At 50.1% G+C, this 19,060-nt stretch overlaps 1 protein-coding gene across 1 annotated transcript in view; it reads right to left on the bottom strand.

The window, feature by feature from the left end:
• Nucleotides 1–19,060, bottom strand: part of LOC120387344 (transmembrane protein 211-like) — a 142,133-nt gene that overhangs the window by 100,988 nt on the left and 22,085 nt on the right. The window lies entirely within an intron of this gene.

Below are 19,060 nucleotides of genomic sequence, written 5' to 3'. Positions count from 1 at the left end.
CATCCTGTCTCTGGTCTCCCAACAGAGCTTTTACCATTTACTCTGCCCTGAAATTAGAAACAGAGCTCTGTCATACTAGGCTTCCCCCGTCCCTTCCCTTTCATGTTATGGTGCTTAAGTTCACTGTTAAATCTTTAGCCCATGGTTCACCTGTCACTCGTCCCTTGGGTTATCAGTATTCAGGCTATAGTGATAATAGCAAATGTATTACATGCATGACGGGATTATGTAACGAATACAAGTACCATTAGATGCTTCCGATTCATTTCAGCGCCTCCACTGATAGATAAAATGTATCTAGTTACTGCATCCATGCCTGAAAGTTCTCTCATTAATACGTAATTCTCAGAAGATGCTCTACTGCTGTGAAGTGGGACCTGCTACTCGGCTAATTCCATTGCAGCGTTCACCTAAAGAAACGCTAGCCTATTACTCTGGAACATGGGCGGCGCTGCCTCCCCTAGCACAGCCGTCCCTGCCCTCCAACACCTGTGCTGTGGTGCATGCAACCCCCTCCCGCCGCTGACCAGCTTTCATAAATCTCTCTCTCTCTCTCTGTTCTGAAAGTGTATCTAGTTATTTATTATGATCAAATCTGAGCTCAAGCAGTGCAGTTATTATTAAACATTTATATTATGGTAGCATCTGCAGGCCAGCCAGGCAAGGGATCCATTGCACTAGCTGCTGCCCAGACATATAGTAAATGATGGTTCCTGTATGTTTATGGCACACAAACAGAGAAGTTAGAAAAAACATAAATACTTTTGCTGGAAGTTTGCAAGGTAACACAACTTTATTTCTTAAAATCCAGACCGTTAACACGTGAGAACCCACAACAGAGAGACAAAGAGGGCTGCTCCCTAAGGCAGAGAGGTACAACTCCCCCCCAACCTTACCCTAGGCTGGCTCTTTGCAAACTGACTGCTGGAAGACCCAGATCGGATGCTTCCCTACAACACCCCCGAGCCAAGAAGCAAGTCCAGGAAACCCCTCATACTTACACAGAGCGAACACGCACGCAGCCGACTGTTATCATGATCGAACAAGAGCAGAGCACCACACCGGTAGCTACTGACAACAACATCTTAGTGCCAGCCTGTTTCTCCATGCAAATGTCCTGTCAGGCTTCGCTGTTACCCAAAGCACTTGATCAAGTGCTTGATTTCTTCCTCTGTGTATTCAGCAGAACACCAACCTTTGTGATGATCTTTCTTCTGAATGGGACCTTTGGAGAGTTTTTTAAATCACTTTTCCTTTTCCTGGGTAAAACCTTCCCAGCTCCTGTTGGCTGCATTTGTCTGCGAGCAGGAGATCATCTCTGGACCGCAATTCCTTTCTGTCCCAGAAAGGTCTCCAGAGGGAAGGTGATAAGTTTCTCTGTGTTAGTAATGTGACTGCTAGAAACAGTGCAAGTGGACAAAAAAAACCAACCCATTGGGCCTTTAAATTCCTGCTAATGGTTTCCTCATCCTAGAACCAAACAGCTTATGTCCCTGCTCTTTGCTGCCTCGAACACCACGCAAAACCAGGTCATCTCTTCATGGCGTTTAACTTGTTCACTAGTTCATTAGACTGCGAACCTATTTCACGCCCAGCAAACAGCAAATTTCAGAGGCACATCCAGCCTTTGGAAGTTGGAAAGAAAGAGCTTCTTAACCCATCCTCCTGAAGACATTTAGAAACGAAGTCTTTCAAAGGAGACAGACATCAACCCCTGAGCTTCTTAAAAATCTCACCGGTTTTCCCCACAGGTGGGCAGTAACCCCAATGTCCTGGCCAAATTTCCCTTTGGGTAAAGACATTCTGCCAGCCTGCAATCTCCATGCGTTTTGTACACTCCTTGAAGCAGGGACGGTAATTTACCATCTGTGTATTTGTACAGCCCTTGGCATACTGGGGCTCTGATGACCTGAGTGACTCATTACCACCCTACACATGTTCATGTTACATTTCACTTGGAAGCTAGACCCCTGTGGAAGCAGATAGGATCGCAATGGATGCAGGCCTGCTCCTCTGAGCTCAGAAAACAGCCTGGCTAAAACGTCAGACTAAGCTCTGCCATTGGTCACTAAGGTGGCATCAGGCCACTCACAAGCACAGGAGATGCGGGAGGAGAAAACAGGATGGGATCAGCAACAACTTCGGAAGATAGCCGGACTGGGCCAGGGCCAGGGGATCTCTCCTTTGTTCCTCTCTGGCCTGACTGTGATCCCATGGGACCAGATCTGAGAGCTCCTGGGATCCAGGGGAAACACTTCTTACCCAGCCACATCCCCAGCACTGCCTGAGGCACCACCATCGGGCATCGCTCAGTTCAAAGCAGTGACCTCAAACTGCCCTCCAAGAGGTGGCCGAGTAAGATGAAGGGTACGTCTACGTTGCAAAGAAAAACCCGCAGCGCTGCGTCTCAGAGCCCAGGCCAATTGACTTGGGCTGGTGGCTCTCGAGCTGCGGGGCTAAAAATAAGTGTAGACATTTCTACTCAGGGTGGAGCCTGAGACCCACCCCCATAACCAGGTTTCAGAGCCCAGGCTCCGCCCCGGGCCCAAATGTCTGCACTGCTATTTCTAGCCCTGCAACTCAGGTCACCTGACCTGGGCGCTGAGACTGCACTGCAGATCATTGACTGCAACCAGGACATATCCTAAGTGACAACAGTGCCCCCATGACTGGAGCAATCTGGAGACCTGGGTTCTGCCACTGACCAACCTGGGCAAGACCCTTCCCCTCTTGGTGCCTTAGTTTCCCCATTTGTACGATAGTGGCTGGGGATTTCAGGAGCCCAGGGGAGGGTGCCTAACTCTCTTAGGCCCTCAGTGACAATCCCAGCCAGTGATACTCTCTCTCCTCTGTAAAGTGCTTTGAGGTGCACAGAGCTGGGTGTTGTTCTTAAGGTGGAGAGTGGCTCAGGCTGGATAGGTGAGGGTACAGGCGGCAGGCAGAAATCAGGTTACTGCAGCTCTCACCTGGCCAGAACACAGTCAGGCAAACTGAGAAGAGAAAATGTCAGTGCATCCCGTGGCCGTCAGGGGAAAATGGGCGGGGGGGAATAAATGAAGCCATATGGGCAAGGAGCCACACTGCAAATCTTTGCTCAGTTGTTGCCTGTGATTGCTCAGCGCTACTTGGTATCAGAAGCCAAGGCACGCGTGTGTATTCCAGATGAGTTCCTGAAATCCACCTCAGGGTAAGAACAGAGCAATAATTTTAGCTCAGGAGTTTGAACCCAGCATGTAACAGAAAACAAATATGTGATGTGCTCCCTCCAGACAAGAAGCAGCTGTTCCCAGGCATGGCAGACAAGAGAAGTGACAGGGCCATTTTATGCCCCCAGGGCGCTGGAAATGAGAACGCAAATGCCACTGAAGACAGAAAGCAAGAGCTGATTTTGCATGGGTCCTGAGATCGCCTGCACCGAGTGTCAGCCTGTGGCAAAACAGGCAAACAGCAGGGTTATACCGGGAAAGCTGACGCACCTTGAAAACGGCAGCTGCCGTCACAGCTCAGCCTACGCGAGGCACTGACCTACACAAACAGGAACCGAGACTCACAATGACAAAGAGAGAGATCGTGACACTGGCCAGTGCTTGAGAAAGTGCGGGCTTAATTTCTGTAAGTTGTAACCAGCTCTCACTAGCCAAGAGGGAGCATTCCCGGGGCTTGATCTCCCCTGTAATGAACATTGACTGCACACATAGGCCCAATAATTCACTGATGTTGCAGCTCTACCTCTGGTAGAGACACGGAGACTGCAGTGTCCCCCGGACTCGGCTTTTCCCCGCACCACGTCCCTTTGCTCCTACTCTGAGCTGTGTTGAAAGCATCCAAGTCTTGGCTACTCTACCACTCCCACTGTAGGTACCTGTGACAGGGTCCTGAATTTGCCAAGCTAGGTGACCCTGGATGTAGCAGAGGATGTGATGTGAGTGGTGGGCTCTGTAACGAGAGGTGGTCCAGAAATAAGGATGGCAGGGCGGGGTGGCATAGACTGTTACCCTGGCAGCGCGGATGGGGCTGGCGCATACAGTGTCTAACAGCAGCTCTGGATCACTGTGTGTGCCGTTTGCCCTGATGACACTTCTGGTTAAACATGCACAATTTTCTTTTCATGTTCCAGCTTCTGAGCGACCATGGTTACCATAGAAACAAAACCAATCAAACCCTTCCTTTCATTCCCGCCCCCCAAGAGGTTATAAATCAGGATCCAGAACTAAATAGTCTGTTAAATTCATGTTAAGATGCAGGACCCACAATCAAGCAACTGCAGGGAAAACAGCAATTGGGTTTGTTCAAGAAATCCTGCGGTGCTGTCCAAAAAAATTCCCTTGCCCTCCAGGAACAATGACCCAGGCAGTAAAGATTTGACTTTAAAAGTCTGTCACTGCCTTATAGCTCTCGTGGTATTTGCGACTGAGATTGGACGTTCGCTTGTTATTTAAGCCAAATGTACCATCTTCAAGAACATCCTGCTGGGATAGCAGCCAGTTGCAGCAACATGATATTAGCTAAATGCAGGAGAGCAGAAATAGGCCTTCTCCTCTTCTACCAAAGGACACATGTTAGGGTCAGGTTCAGCTAAATGGGTGGTGGGGAACTAGTCAAGGCTCCAAAGATTCAGGAGGAAAGTTCTGCTCTTGGAAAGGAGCAAAAAAAGCTACAGCAGCAATGCACTGCTCTCCTCATCCCTTTGCAATCCACCCCAGAGAGTGATCTGAGTCTCCCTTTGACAGTCAAGTATATGGGTTAACACCTCCCTCCACCAGCTCCTTTCTATTTGCCTCTCTCCAATCCACTCTGGATTCCTTTCTCCCCACACCTTCGGAAAGTGACTGATGCGGGCTGCCTTTCATTCCCCAGTGCCTGTGTTCCTTTGTTCATGGGTGTAGCGCCACCTCGATAATAAACCTAGGTCCTGGAGGATTAATAAAACATAATATACCCTCTGCTTTGTTCATAGGCTGATTTGCACACCAGAATAGTGCTTTCCCCATCTGCAATTACACAGCCGCTGCACTGCAGGCAGGGCTGTTTTGCTCACTTCGCTCCGGGGTCAGCTTCCAAGAGGCAATTGTTATTCACAGACACTGTACTAGACCAAACTATGCTGTTTGCTTTGCCATTTTTCCACTCGGCTTTTCCCCTTCTCTTTTTTGTTTTAAGAAGCAGTCACTAGAGAGGGGTCCACATTGTGGGGTGTACAGAAAGAGGGAGTGATCTGCGTACACATGGTGAGCCAGTCCCAGAGAACTTACATTTAAATAGGCAAGGTGGCCACACGGCGGAAGTAAAGATTAGATTATAAAATCCTTAAACCATAATCTGCATGTGCTGTCCCGGTACGGCTTGGCAGGGACGGCATAGTCCAAGTGTTCCATTATTATGGAATTCATGGCAAGGCCACCAGCCGGCCATAAAGAATTTGTTTGCTATTCATGCCCATGTCACGTGAGGTGTTCGTTCCATGATAATTTAACACTAGATAAGCTCCCGCTAATGGACACTTGAAATGTTGCCACTGGGGTGCCAGCGTTTTCCCGGGGCTCGCTGTAAAACACACACTTGTCGAGGTATCGGTCAGAAATCACAAAAGGAGGCTTTAGCCTCACTGCGCTTTGACAATATCAGCCTTTGGAAGCTCAAACGTGGGCTGTTTCCCTACCAGAGTATGTCTCCTTTGCTCACACATGCACACACCTTTGCTATTGTTTTGTGATTGTAGGTTTGCTTATAGGCCCTGGGCTGTGAATGCTGGTTTGTTAACGTAGGGCTCCTCACGTAGGCTGAGCCGCAGGCAGTGGGTTATTATCATAAATTCATTCCTGGGCATTGAGCTGCACTTACTGGTTCGTTATTGTAGGGTTGCTTTGGAAGAGGGGTGCATTATCGTAGGGTTGATCACGTGCACTGCACCTTGATGTAATTATTTTAGGGGGGAAAGAATATTAATCGTGACGAACAAACAAATAATGGAATGGACTCTGCATCCTCTCCTGAACTGACCCCTCGCCTGTGTAAGTGCCCCCTAGCTGCTTTGGGTTTGGGCTCAGAGTACAATTTCACCTGTGTATCGCTAGCAAGGCCTCAACACCCCATCTCACGAGGGGCCCCCGAACCCAGGCTGACGTCACAGATCACACCGTCAGGATTCTGTGGGCTTCTCTGACCTCCCCAGGCAGAAACTGACACGCCTTGGAAAATAAACACGCTGACTGTGGTGTGTGCACATTGCTCCACTTCCTCCTGGAGAACCACAGCAGCCGTAATTACCCCTTAAATCCCACCACTGCTGCCAATCGTTTAGCTCTGCGCATAACTGTTCCGCTCTGGCTCCGGCAGAATGGAGACTGGGTGAGCCCAGAGGTAGCTGGTCTCTGGGCAAGTGGAGGCAATTCCTCCAGGTGCCAGAAGCGACACTCTGCGGGAGAGTTTTAGAGCAGAAGCTCCCACTTTTCCTTAGGACACTCTGCGTTTGCACCTGGTTCACCATTTCTGCCCTCTTCCTGCTGCTGCTGCAAACATCCAGCTGAGATTGACTAAGCAGGGAAACACCACTGTGTGTCACAACAGGTGTGCACTGGGGATGAGGGACTGGTTGAGAACGAGAGGCTAAACTGAAGAGAGACCCAAACCCGACCTTTGGTTTCCATCCCACCTCTGATGCCTACAGATCTTCTCCTCCTTACCCTCATGAATCTAGTCTCCCGTGGCAGGTTTGCAAATCAACTGCAGCAGAGGATTTCCGCAGGGTCTGAGACAGGACAGTGAAAGCTTTTCCTCCTGGTGCAAACGGGGAGCAAGACGAACAGACAGGTATCTGGAATGGGAGAGGAAAGGAGAGTGCAGGCCACATGGAGTTCTCCCACTACATTGTCGCTGTCTGTTACTATTAAAGCCGAGGGACGACACCAGGAAGGTAGAGCCGGGGGTCTCCTGAACTTACAGTGGGAGATGCCGCCTGACCCAGACTGGATCTGAGGTTGGGGCTGCAGCCCAGCTACAAATGTGGCAGGGGAGCGGCCGCGCATTTGGCTGGGACGAGCGCAGAAGCCTGATGGAAACCGACAGAGATGAGGTGTGCGTCGCCATCGCGTTACTTTCGTCTCCAGCCTGAACACTGCAACAAAGGGCAGGACAATCCCACAGGCACACGGCACAGGCGGCGAGGCACCGATAACGTCTCGATAGCTGGCAGCTTTGAGCCCCTTTAAAAGCACTTCAGTGGCAAAGGTTATTCTAAGTAGAAATTACCCCAGGCAGGTAGCTCGGAAAGTCTGTTGGCATTCAGGAAGGAAGGCCCTGTCTGCAGAAATCAGCTCCAGTGCCGGAGCTTTGGCGGTGGGGCCCTTGGCAGTCCTTGCAGTCTTTCGGGGGCCTCTGAGGGAGGTCACAGAGCCCAGAGAGCGTCCTTGGGCCCAAGCGGAAATACTCCCGTCTTCCTATGGCCCTTGATTGACATCCCCGCATTCCTCTCCCCGGATACTGCCCTTTGCCTGTCAGTCAGTGGCACAGGCAGCCTCCTGGGCCAGCCAACACCCGCAGCTGGTGGCCAGGAGCAGGCTAAGGCCTCGGCTGATTGTCGACCCTGGAGCCCTTCATGGCGGAGAAGAGACAGGACTGGATTGCAGGGAATGTCAAGGGGACACAGACAGACACCGTGGCTCTCTCTAGCTCCATCACTGACCGAACCCAGCCAGTGCTGCCTAGCGTCACCAGTTCCTGCCCTGGACCTGGAAGTCAAGGCCGGAGACCCTGGACATGCTCCAGCCGCCGCAGAAGGTCTTGCACCATGCACACAGCCCTGACCTGCCACCTCTCATGCCATTCCTGAGCCCCAGGCAAGCTGCCTCCAGGATTCCTGGGTCTGTAGCACAGGGGGTCATCAGAGGACACGGCGCCTGTGGGGGCAGACAGAGATGGCAGGGAGGATGGTGCTCTGGGTATATAGCGATGACGGGAGTTGGTCACAGGAAGGGAGGGAGGGAGCGGGGTCAGGACTAGCTCTGCTGCTGGCTGGTGGGTGCAGCCCTGGAATTTTCTGCGAAGGGGACAGAGGGGTCTTGGGTGACATGAGGAAAATTCCTGCCTGGCCACATGAGTTAGCACCAGGCCTGCACTTCCATTATTAATGCTGCAGCGAGAATAACAGAGGAGGAGCCCGTGTTTGCAGAGGGCAAGTCTCTGCTGGGCCTTTACTTCCTGCAGATCTGGACCCCTCCCTGGGCTGGTGGGTCATTGCTGATATTTCAGGGCTCCAGCCCACCCCTAAAACCTAGTGGGTGCAGCCCTGGAGGCCCCAGTGCATCGCCAGTCAGATGTGGGAAAGTGAACCAGGCAGGTGAGAAAATGTTGGGGGGGGGACGGGGGACAAGAGCTGTCTAAGGCCAATCCCTCTATCCCGGGGGATGAGCCCACCTGGGCAGGGTTAGCCAGCGGAGCAAGAGAGGGAGCCGTGCAGAGGCCACTCTGCCAGGGGGCTGATTTTAGCCTCAGCAGCTCATCGATCACCACTTGCCCTGGGTGAGCGGCACTGGCTCACCGATGCTGTCTCCCTGAGGGCAGCTCATCTCTTAAGCCAAACGCTCGCTCACTTCTCCCACTGATAACAATTTCCTCTTGGAACTGACCCCGGAGCAAAGTGAGCAAAACAGCCCTGGCAGCTCCCTCGCCTGCTGCCTTCCCTCATAGCCTCAAACGCTCTCCGAGAAGGGCCGCTGCAGAACCAGTTGGGCACATTAGCCTGGCTGTCTGCGAGCTACCAGGAGCCACTGCTGGGCCCGTGAGACCTAGGGGTTCGGGCCCCAACAGACACTACGCTGCAACCACCCACTCCTGCTAAGCCGGTCTCCAGCCAAGCAGTCCCCAGTGCACGGCTGGGTGTGAGCTGCTCTGCATAAACATGCCCTGCTGCTGGCGGTATTTATAGCTAGTCCCAACCACCAGGGAAGCTGTGTTTGAGATCTGGGAGGCCAGACCCTGGGCAGCCCTGGCTGATGTTAGCAGGAGACAAGCTGGGAGAGCAGAGACGCAGCAAAGCAGCTTCTTCAATGCACACTGGGAAGGGTCCCCCCCACCTCCCGCCCCCAGGCGCTGCACAGTGATTAATAATCCTGCTAGTATTTCTAGCTGGGGGCTCTGCACAAGCTATTCAAATGCGACCATGGCAATAGATTATTAATACGCTATGTAAAACCTAGCGCCGACAAGAGGCTGCAGGGCAGGTCTCCGGCAGGGGCTGTCCGACAGGGTCTTCGGGCACCATTTGAAAGCAGGAAAGTGGAGAATCCCACCAGAGCTCAGCAAAGTAGGGCAGGACTGGGGCGGGGGCGGCTGCTGTCATGAAAAGAACAAGTCAAACCCGAGCCTTGGCACAGTGCTGGTTTGCAGAATCAGAGTTTTAGCCCCAAAATCCTGCCCAGATTCCAGCCCAGGTAATGCCACAGACTTTCCCTACAGAGGCAGTGAATCTGGGGGTGGCCCTGCTGTTAACCAGAGGTGGCACCGTATCACTCAGCCCCATAGTCCTGCTCAAAGGGAAAAAATGATGGGGGGATTGGTTACCAGCTCCCTGCATTGCACCAGGGGGAGGGAGGGATGGTTACTAGCCCCCTGCATTGCACTGAGGGCAACTGCATTCCTGCATTGCACCAGGGGAGGGAGGGATGGTTACTAGCCTCCTGCATTGCATGGGGCGGGGGGAACAGAGGGACATGGTTACCAGTCCCCTGCATTGCACTGGGGAGGGGAGATGGTTACCAGCCCCCTGCATTGCACCAGGGGGTTACTAGCCCCCTGCATTGCACCAGGGGGGGTTACTAGCCCCCTGCATTGCACCAGGGGGGGTTACTAGCCCCCTGCATTGCACCGGGGGGGGTTACTAGCCCCCTGCATTGCACTGAGGGGGGGATATGGTTACCAGCCCCCTGCATTGCACTGGGGGGGGTTACAGCCCCCTGCATTGCACCGGGGGGGTTACTAGCCCCCTGAATTGCACTGAGGGGGGGGAGATGGTTACCAGCCCCCTGCATTGCACTGGGGAGGGGAGATGGTTACCAGCCCCCTGCATTGCACTCCACACCCCTGCGATGACACTCACGACGGATGACAGGTTTCAGAGTGGTAGCCAAGTCACTACGGCTGACATGCCGGTTCAGTCACTGGGAGTTCAGACAGTGCTTTGGGCAGCCTCGTGTCCTTCTGAGTCCTGGGGAACGGTGCCTACAACCCACATACACGAGACAAACATCTGAGTCACTTGAGCAAGGGTAGCTGCTTCACTCTGATGTCTTTTGAGCTGCTCAGATCCAAAGAGACGAGTGATGCTCAAGGCAGAAAAGAATCCGGGTCAGGAAGCATCCACGAACCATGAGGCATTATCTGCTCCTGCACACTTCGCAGCCCCAGTCAGTCCGATTGGGGGCGGGAACGCGTGCATCTCGGTTTGTGTGTGCATCCCACACGCCCCCCAGCCACGTGCTGGAAAGATGCATCACAATCCAGCAGGGAGCAGTCCGACAGCTGCTCGCTGGGCCACTCCTGCGGCTGCTGCCAGGAGCTGCCAGCGTGGTCACCTGGCTGCAGCAGTGGCTTGGGGAGTCACAAAACCTGGGGTCTTGTCCCAGCTTTCCTCCTGACCTGTTTTGTGCCCTTCCCTACTCCATGCCTCAGTTTCCCCTCCTGCCCTTTGCCTGGAGCAGAGATGCTCTCTATGAGTTTGTACAGCTCCTTGCACAATGGGGCCCTGATCTCAGCTGCAGCCTCTAGGCACTGCTGCAAGGCAAAGAATAATCAAGGCAGGTCAGCTTGAAGCTAAGGAGTCACAGCGGTTGTTTCAGGAACAACATCTTTAATTTTTTTCTTTGAAGCGGGTTCTGCTGGGCATTTTGCTTTGCAGTTTTCATCCAATGATATAAAACAGACACACAAACACACACACACACCCATTAATCTGCTTGCCTCAGAATTGTGACGGAGATCTGGATTTCTTAGCGTCCGGCCTAGCACTGGCGGCCGCAGCCTCCCCAATGAAATATTTAGACTGATGAATATTTCACAGCACAAAGAGGTCTCTGCAAAGCACTTCTTTCTCCTCACTTATGTCAGGCATATTAGTTTTAATGACCTAGGCTTCCTCTTAATTATGTTAGTACAAATCCTACAATCTCACTGCTTCTTCTGGAAATAATCCACAAGCCACTCAAGTTCCTACTCAGAACTAAAAGGCTGAGGTGTGAGAGGTTGGGTTGGGGGCAGTGGGTTTGGCACCATTTCCAGAAGGGGAAGTGAAAATGGGACCAGTTTATCAATGATCCAGTAGAGATAGTTACATAATGGCCTTGGATCAGGTTTCATACTAAGTGCTATGCAAGAACTAGGTGGGATTATCATTATATTGAGTAAGAAGAGGCCAGTGGATTTCACTTTTCTTTGGGGAGATGGCACATATCTTCAGACATGCCTTTTGTTATGTGATGGGACAGTGCCTACACAACAGCATCCTGGTCCATGACTCCTAGGTGCTATCGCAATACAAATAATTAACGATGTCCTTGCGTGACATGACTCTCGTCCGCACACTAGGCGGTGGGGGGGAAATGGCTGCCACTCACTCCTGGGCCAACAGCACCTCCCTGTTCCCAATGGCTCCCAGACATGGACCTAGGACCTCCTGAATCTCCCCACAGGATCATGGGGCAGGAGTGAAGCCATGGGGGCAGCTCAGGCAGGATGGCACTAGAGTGAACAGATGTCCTGATTTTATAGGGACAGTCCTGATTTTTGGGTCTTTTTCTTATATAGGTTCCTATTACCCCCCACCTCCTGTCCCGATTTTTCCCATTTGCTGTCTGGTCACCCTAGATGGCACTGACACCACAGGAAGACACCTCAGCATTGGTCCAGGCTAGGACACTGGCGAGGAGGGAAAGCAGCTTTGTTGCTTTCCAGGAGGAGGAAGAGCATCCTGTTGCTATTGGCTCCCTGTTCAGTGGGAGATCCCTCCCAGAGGAAAGTCAGGGAGGGTTCAGGTCTGCCCCACTTCCCTCTATAGATACACACACACGCTCAGCTGCTCTCCCTGAGGGGTGAAAAGGGCTTTAGAAACATTCAGAACCCCTCTACGGAGGAGATAATTGTGTAGGAACAGAGAGAAGTGGCTTGTCCAACGTCCCCTAGAAAGTCAGTGTCAGAGCAGGCCTAGTGAACCCAGGAGTCCTGCCTCCCTCTTCTGTACTCTGACCACACTCCTGCCCAGCTCAGCTCACTGACCTTCCCTCTTGGCCAGCAGAAGAGTCTAGCGGGAGCGTGGAGACTCTCAACGATATAGCTCAAGTGACTTGAGGTGCAGTGATTTGCTGCTCCTCATTTCCAGGAGACAGGAGTCACAAATATTCCCAGGACGCTGTGTCACTTCTTGAAGAGGATTTCCGGGTGTTCTTCCCATAGAGCTTTGGGCAGCTCCTTCTCTGGAAGTGCTGCAGTATTCCACCGGCAGTGCTCCCAACTGCTACTGACGTGGGATAGCAACCGACGGTAGATCCAGCAGGGAGGTATTTGCTTTTCATTTGTAAGTAAGAGTCTATTCCATGGTGGCTTGTGCCCTCAGAGTAAAGGAAACAACAAAGAAGGTAGGTGGCCATCAAGTGATCTGCTTGCAGAGTTCTAGAGGCAGAGTTCTTCAATAATTAATGCACGTGCAACGACACGATAGGATTGAAGCATCCAGGCCTTGTGGTCAGTTTGACGCCGCCTGCCTTTGAAGCTTGCACCTGGAAGGAGCCTCATCATCTCACTGGTGAAGTGTCGTTTGTTATTAGGCCAAAGTAATATCTTAAAAAATCCCACAGGGAAAGAGAGACGTGGCAACTCCCCTCACAGCATCATTCCTATCAAACAACTGGAGGACAGTGGATTATCAGCAAAGGGCTTTATATATCAGAGCTGATCCTTATTGCATCTGCATGAGTTGCTCCCCAGGCCAGGACTATTGCTAAGGGCCGACCCCCTGCCACAAACTGTCTGTGTGCCATTGTTCTCCATCAGGGACAAGAGTCTTCCTCCCACCAGTTGGAAGATGTGCAGGGAATCAAGCAGTAATAAAACAGTGCGACAGCAACTGGCCCAGCACTCAGAGCATTAGAGGCAAATTGGGCCCATAATAAGATATATGAGAATGGGAGTTAAATGCCGGAGAGGATTGTACCCAGTGGGAATGCCCTAAGATCATAGTGTTCGGGGGTGGAGAATAATAAATAGAACCTTCAAGACAACTACATTGAGGCTCCCACAGTGATTCTGTTAGGTTACAATTCAAAGGAGAATTCTGGCTTGGGCAAGGACCCACTGCAAATGCCGTTACCACTAGCAACCAGAGGTGGGAGAGCTCATTTTTGGAAAACAACAGATCCCCCCAACATTAGTAGCATGGAAAAATAAAGGATGGGAAATCCTTTTCTATGGAAAAAAGCGACAGACAGCCTTAAATCAGGATCATGTAGATCTGATTTTTTTAACTTTACTTTTACAATTTTTATATAAAATATAAACACATAATAAAACAAAACAGATGTAAATACATGCACAAGATGGAAATACCATATAGATACCAACAGTCAGGGTTATTTATTTGTAAAAACCTGGGGGGAAAACCCAACAAAAACAAACAAACAAACCTGCATAGAAGTCATACAGGGCATCAATAATTAAAGTCACTAAATAAATAAATCAATGAGAACATAACCTATGCATATCAGGGACTAATATACACCAAACTGAAAAGTATGCAATAGTTTCATGTGTAACCAGACACCATCATATTTTTTCCAAGCGGTCCTATTAGACAGAGTCATTTTTTCCATTATGGTAGTAGTAGAGAACTCACTAAGTCAGTCTGTGTATGAGGGAGGAATTGCAGATTTCCATTTTCTCAAAATAACTCTTTTGGCCACTAAAGAAGTTACTGTAATCTATTTTTTAATGGTAATACCATACTCAAGCTTGGAGAAGGAAAAAGAGCAACACTTAAAATGTTTAAGAGCGCACTGAATATGGTGTTCCAGAACACATGCATTTTTGACAGGTATAGTGTGTGTGTGTGAAAGTTTGGCATGTGGCTGTTTCCATCTCTATCATTCACTGTGTGCTGCCAATCTAGCTTTAACAAACGTGCTGGAATTCAGTAGTACCTTAAACAATATCTTGTTCTGGAAGAATCGCACGGATAAAGAACTTGGAGTATCTTTCACATTAAGCCAGACATCCTCCCAGGTTTCTGCTATGATAGGAAGGCAAAGTTCTTTTACCCATATCAAGTAAATTTTATAATGCACTGTTACCATTTTTGGAATCAAACCAAACTACACAGATAATAAACGGATACCCAAACCAAAATGGGTCTTCCAAAGGGTACCAAATACAGGTTATGAATAAGATTTGTTAATACTTGACTGGAAAGATCATGTATATTCATGACAAAAAATACACAATAGATCCATAATACTGCCTATGTGGCAGGCAATATCCATGCTACATACTGGGAAAGAGCATGCAAAATTGCAGAACATCTCCCCACACACCCCCTCTCTACGGTAGCTATTAAAGAAAGCTCGTTACATACAGGATAAAGAAATCTCAAGCCGCCGCTGCTGCAGCCAAACAATTAAGCTGTTACATCAGAGGAAAGGTGGGTATCAGCAGCATTACATGGAAATTGGTTCATTTCAGCGACAGCCTTTTAGTTAAAAGACAAAGCAACAAGTGGTTGCAAGCATTCAGCCACTGGTACGCTTGAGAAGTCAGCCAGGCAGGGCCCCAATTAAATGGAACTGCGGCTCCCTCAGGGAGCGCTGCAGCAGAGTAGTGGGGCTTCGGGGAAAAAAGAATAATTTTCTCACTTCTTGCCAGTAAATAATACATCAACATGGCAGATCAGAGATGAAATTATCATTGGAAATGCTGGGACACGTGCGTGCCAGCTATTAATAACATGTTGTCTGCCCGGCACCTCTGTCCACTTGATGAATTATGTATAGAAGAGAAGGTGAGCCAGCACCTCGCTCAGGGGGTTTATTTGGTGTAAATTAGTGTGTAATTGGGCGAGGAAATTCACTCTGATCTGTGTGGAAAACAGCATTGCAAAAGCATAATTAAATAGAAAGCAAGGCACCTTCCCAGGTGTCTGAAGGGAATGAGGAATAAAGAGGCTCTCAACAATAAATGTGACTGCAAGATCACATTGGTGGGGTTGTGTGCATCCGGCATGTTGCAGCAGCCAGGAATTTGAGAAGCACCCTTGTCCATGGGGGAAGCATTCCCAGCCGCTGCATGTGCAGAGCTGGGAGAGGCCCCACCTGGTTGAATGCTATACTGAGGTGGAAGCAGGCAAATCAGTAGGAGCCTTTCTGAAGTGGTCTCACCTTACGGCAGGGAGCAAGCCATGGAGGAGCACATGGAGCATCATTGTCTGAGGGCCAGAATCTGCCTGTGTAAACATTAGTCTCTTCTGAGCCATCTTTGGGCGCACCCAGATCAGACGCAGTGTTTGGGAGCAGGGAGACGTGGCTGAGAACAAGGGATGCCCATCAATGGGTACAGCTGTATGCAAGGTGACTCCTGGGTGTGCAGAAGCCATCCATGGAGTTTGCTTCTGACCTGACTCCTTTCCAATCTGAGATTAAATACACAAGTGCCTTTACCCTCTAAAGTGCATTCAAATTGCTAACCAATTGGCTAATCACTTCCCTGGTATTAAAGTCAGGAGCGTCACATCAAATCATTTGCATTTCTTTTTGATCTGAGCCTTATCATAATCTCCTCGTGCTGCACAGCAGCCCCTGCTCTGACTCACAGATAAGCAGCCTTCCCTGACATGTGCAGGTTCCTTCCTGCCCAACTGGCATCGTCAGCTCCAGCACCACAGGTCTCCAACCCAGCCTCTGCACTACCCTAGCTGTGACCGTCTAGTTCAGCATCGTGCTGATGGGGGAGTCCAGCTGGGAAGTACGGACACTTTTTTGGGTGCTTATATTCACCCTTCAGCATGTATGTGACTTTTTTATGCCAGTTATAGCATCCAAGGGTGGGACTCGGGGATCTCTCGACTGGGATGGTGTTTCAAAAACTAGACGCTTGTAACTGTTCTCAATGACAGAACAACCGGCCCACCTCAAGACCCCACCGTCATCCCCAGCTATGCACACAGCAACCTACAGACCAGCCAGAGGGTCACACATTCTGCCTCAGGAAAGCCCTTCTCACTGCAGCAAATGATAAACACTTAGAGATCAGCATCTGTTGACTTAGGTCTCCGCAGGACCACAGATGAGTCACATGAAGAAGGGCGGTAAGATCAGGTCCAGTGAGCATCCAACAAGAAACCTTTGACCAAAATGTTGGGCCACAGCCATTCTTGTGGTGTAATTCCAGGAAAGTCAGTGCAGTGACACTGGGGAGTTTTGTTTCCCTGAAGATACCCCCCAGTACAGTTTATAGGTAGGTTTCCTCCTCCATGAGGAAACAACTCCGCCTGACCAGTATATATTTCCTGTATTCCTCACCCTTCATGGCGAAGGATCTTTGCCTGCAAACGGGATTTCTCTCAGAATTAGTCAGCTCCTGCTGTTCATTTCCCCCCACCAGAAGGCCTCATAATCTTGTTTGTGACATCATCCTCAGGTCCACGTCAGCCATATTGTGATGCCCCAGGTGGAGCGTTATGGCCTCAGGTGGAGAGAAAGCAATACGAGCAGAACGCCTTCACCACGCAGATCCTGTTAGCATGAAAAAGCCTGAAAGGAGAAGAGGAAAAGACCCAGCAGGAAAGAAGCTGAATTGCTTCTAGATACACGGCTTCTGCAAGGTTACCAAGCTGCTCTTCAACACATGATGCTATAAGTAAAGCTACAACTCGTTCCTCATGCAGAGGGCTGGCAGAGCAGACCACCACGGGCATGGTACTGCCCAGCACACACCTGGTGTATGTGTAAGAACTCAGAAAACAAACCCTTGCGGCTTGCACAGGTCACCTTTCTTGCAGCCGCACAAACCCCTGGAGATGCTTTGCATCCAAAGAGAGCCCGAACTGTTGCAGTCTACCATCAAGTTCTCAACCATCGCTTAATAATAGTTAGCCCTCAAAAGTGATATATTCATCACATGGTAGTTATTAAATGCTGAGTGGAGATGACAGGCTGGGGCAGCAAGATGTATGGGCTTTAGACACCGTTATTGTATTAGCCCAGTGATAGATATCTACTTTACTGCAATGGGGGGATATTGCTTCGTCACTGAAAGATGAATAGGCTGCTTCCCAATGAAGCCAGAGGTATTAGAACCTGCATAAATGTGCAATTTAGCCTTCTCGGCATCTGAGGAGAGTAATGGTGCGTGAAGTCTGCACAACACACAGTGGCCCGATGTCAGCCGTGCAAAGCAGAAGTGGTGTGAGTGCTTCCGCACTGTGAGCCTCGGTTCCCCTCAGGATAGGAGGTTCCCGTGACACGGAAATCTGGTTCTGGCAGTTGAATTCCAGCCTGGCCTGACTGATGGCTCAAAGCAAAGATCACGACAGAAGCAAGCAAAGCAGCTGGAGGCCCATGCTAGCGGAGCAAAGCTGTGCGTGTAAGAAAGCCAAGGGTTCGGGCAACAAGGCACTGGCATCCCTTAAGGATACTTAGTGTCATGGACCTTTCTGCATTCCTCTCTGTTTAGGCACTTGGTGAGAGAATTGGAGAATTTCAGGCTTGGAGCTCCAGAATGCAGCCTCTCACATGACAGCAAACCGCCCACTGGCCAAGCACCCTGCCCCCTTGCTGAGCTGAACCTGCGAGGGATTGAAAGAACAAGCTACCTCGCTGACACTTTACCCCTGGCCTTCTGTAAGCAGCCCTGGCCTGCGATGAATGAGCCGGGCTCAGCACCTTGGCCTAAGGGGGAAGGAGAAGGAGATCAAAAGTTCTTTCAGAAGCTGCTTTAAGCACTTGTTACTCATCTAAAGACATTCTGGTAGGCAGTTCATCAGCAGAGATGCTAAAATGTCCTTCAGCATACCAGGCAAAGAAATCCAACTCCTTGATACCTATACAGAGATGCACACATAAAACTCTGCCCTCTGTGAAACAGAGATCACTCTTCCCTCCTCGCTGGCATGTGGCAAGGACTGGCTACTACCCACAAAGTGCACAGAAGATGGAAAGAGCAATATGAATACTAACTAGTTAATAATATATGGAGATATACCTATCTCTTAGAACTGGAAGGGACCCTGAAAGGTCATCGAGTCCAGCCCCCTGCCTTCACTAGCAGGACCAAGTACTGATTTTGCCCCAAATCTCTAAGTGCCCCCCCCAAGGACTGAACTCACAACCCTGGGTTTAGCAGGCCAAAAGGCAGCCTTCTGTCCCAGATACCCAGCAGGAGAATCCCCCTGCAGGGTCCTGGATTTTCCACTCTTCTGGTTTGTTTCCATGTATTCAAACGTTCACTGAGCATCTTGATGGGACTGAGATTAGGGTGGGGAGGGGAAACAGCCCCATGCATAAAACAAATGAATAAATTACTACCCTGTGTATTGTACAACAGACCTGATCAGGAGAATAAGAAGTTAATTCCCTCCACAGGTTCACCAATGGCTTTGATTTGAAGGGGCAGTTTGGGAACATAGGATCTGCTGCACTGGATCAAAGCCATCTAGTCCAATATCCTGTATCTAACAGTGGCCATGCAAGAAAAGAACCCCACCTCTTCAGATGTGGGATAATCTGTCTCCCTCAGTAGATCTCATTCTGGTCTCTGATCATTAGAGATTGTCTTAAGCCCTGAAGCACAAGATTTAATATCCTTTCCCGAATGCGTTAATGTTAACTATCATAACACTGGCATTCTTGTTGGAAAGAAAAAGGTTGTGTTATATTCCCGGCCTTTGCATGGACTGGTCCAGGATTTCAACCCAGGACGTCTCACGCCCTAAACCAGAATTGCACCACTAGACCAACAAACCGCATTCAAAGAAAAATCAGAAAGCGTAGGGGGAAAAGATAAAAAAGGAAAGCTATTAAATACTATTGGC

The sequence above is a fragment of the Mauremys reevesii genome, linkage group 20 (assembly GCF_016161935.1).
Source record: "Mauremys reevesii isolate NIE-2019 linkage group 20, ASM1616193v1, whole genome shotgun sequence".
In the NCBI taxonomy this organism is placed as follows: Eukaryota; Metazoa; Chordata; order Testudines; family Geoemydidae; genus Mauremys; species Mauremys reevesii.
The sequence above is the reverse complement of the archived record's forward strand: the minus strand, read 5'-3'. Positions and strand labels throughout refer to the sequence as shown.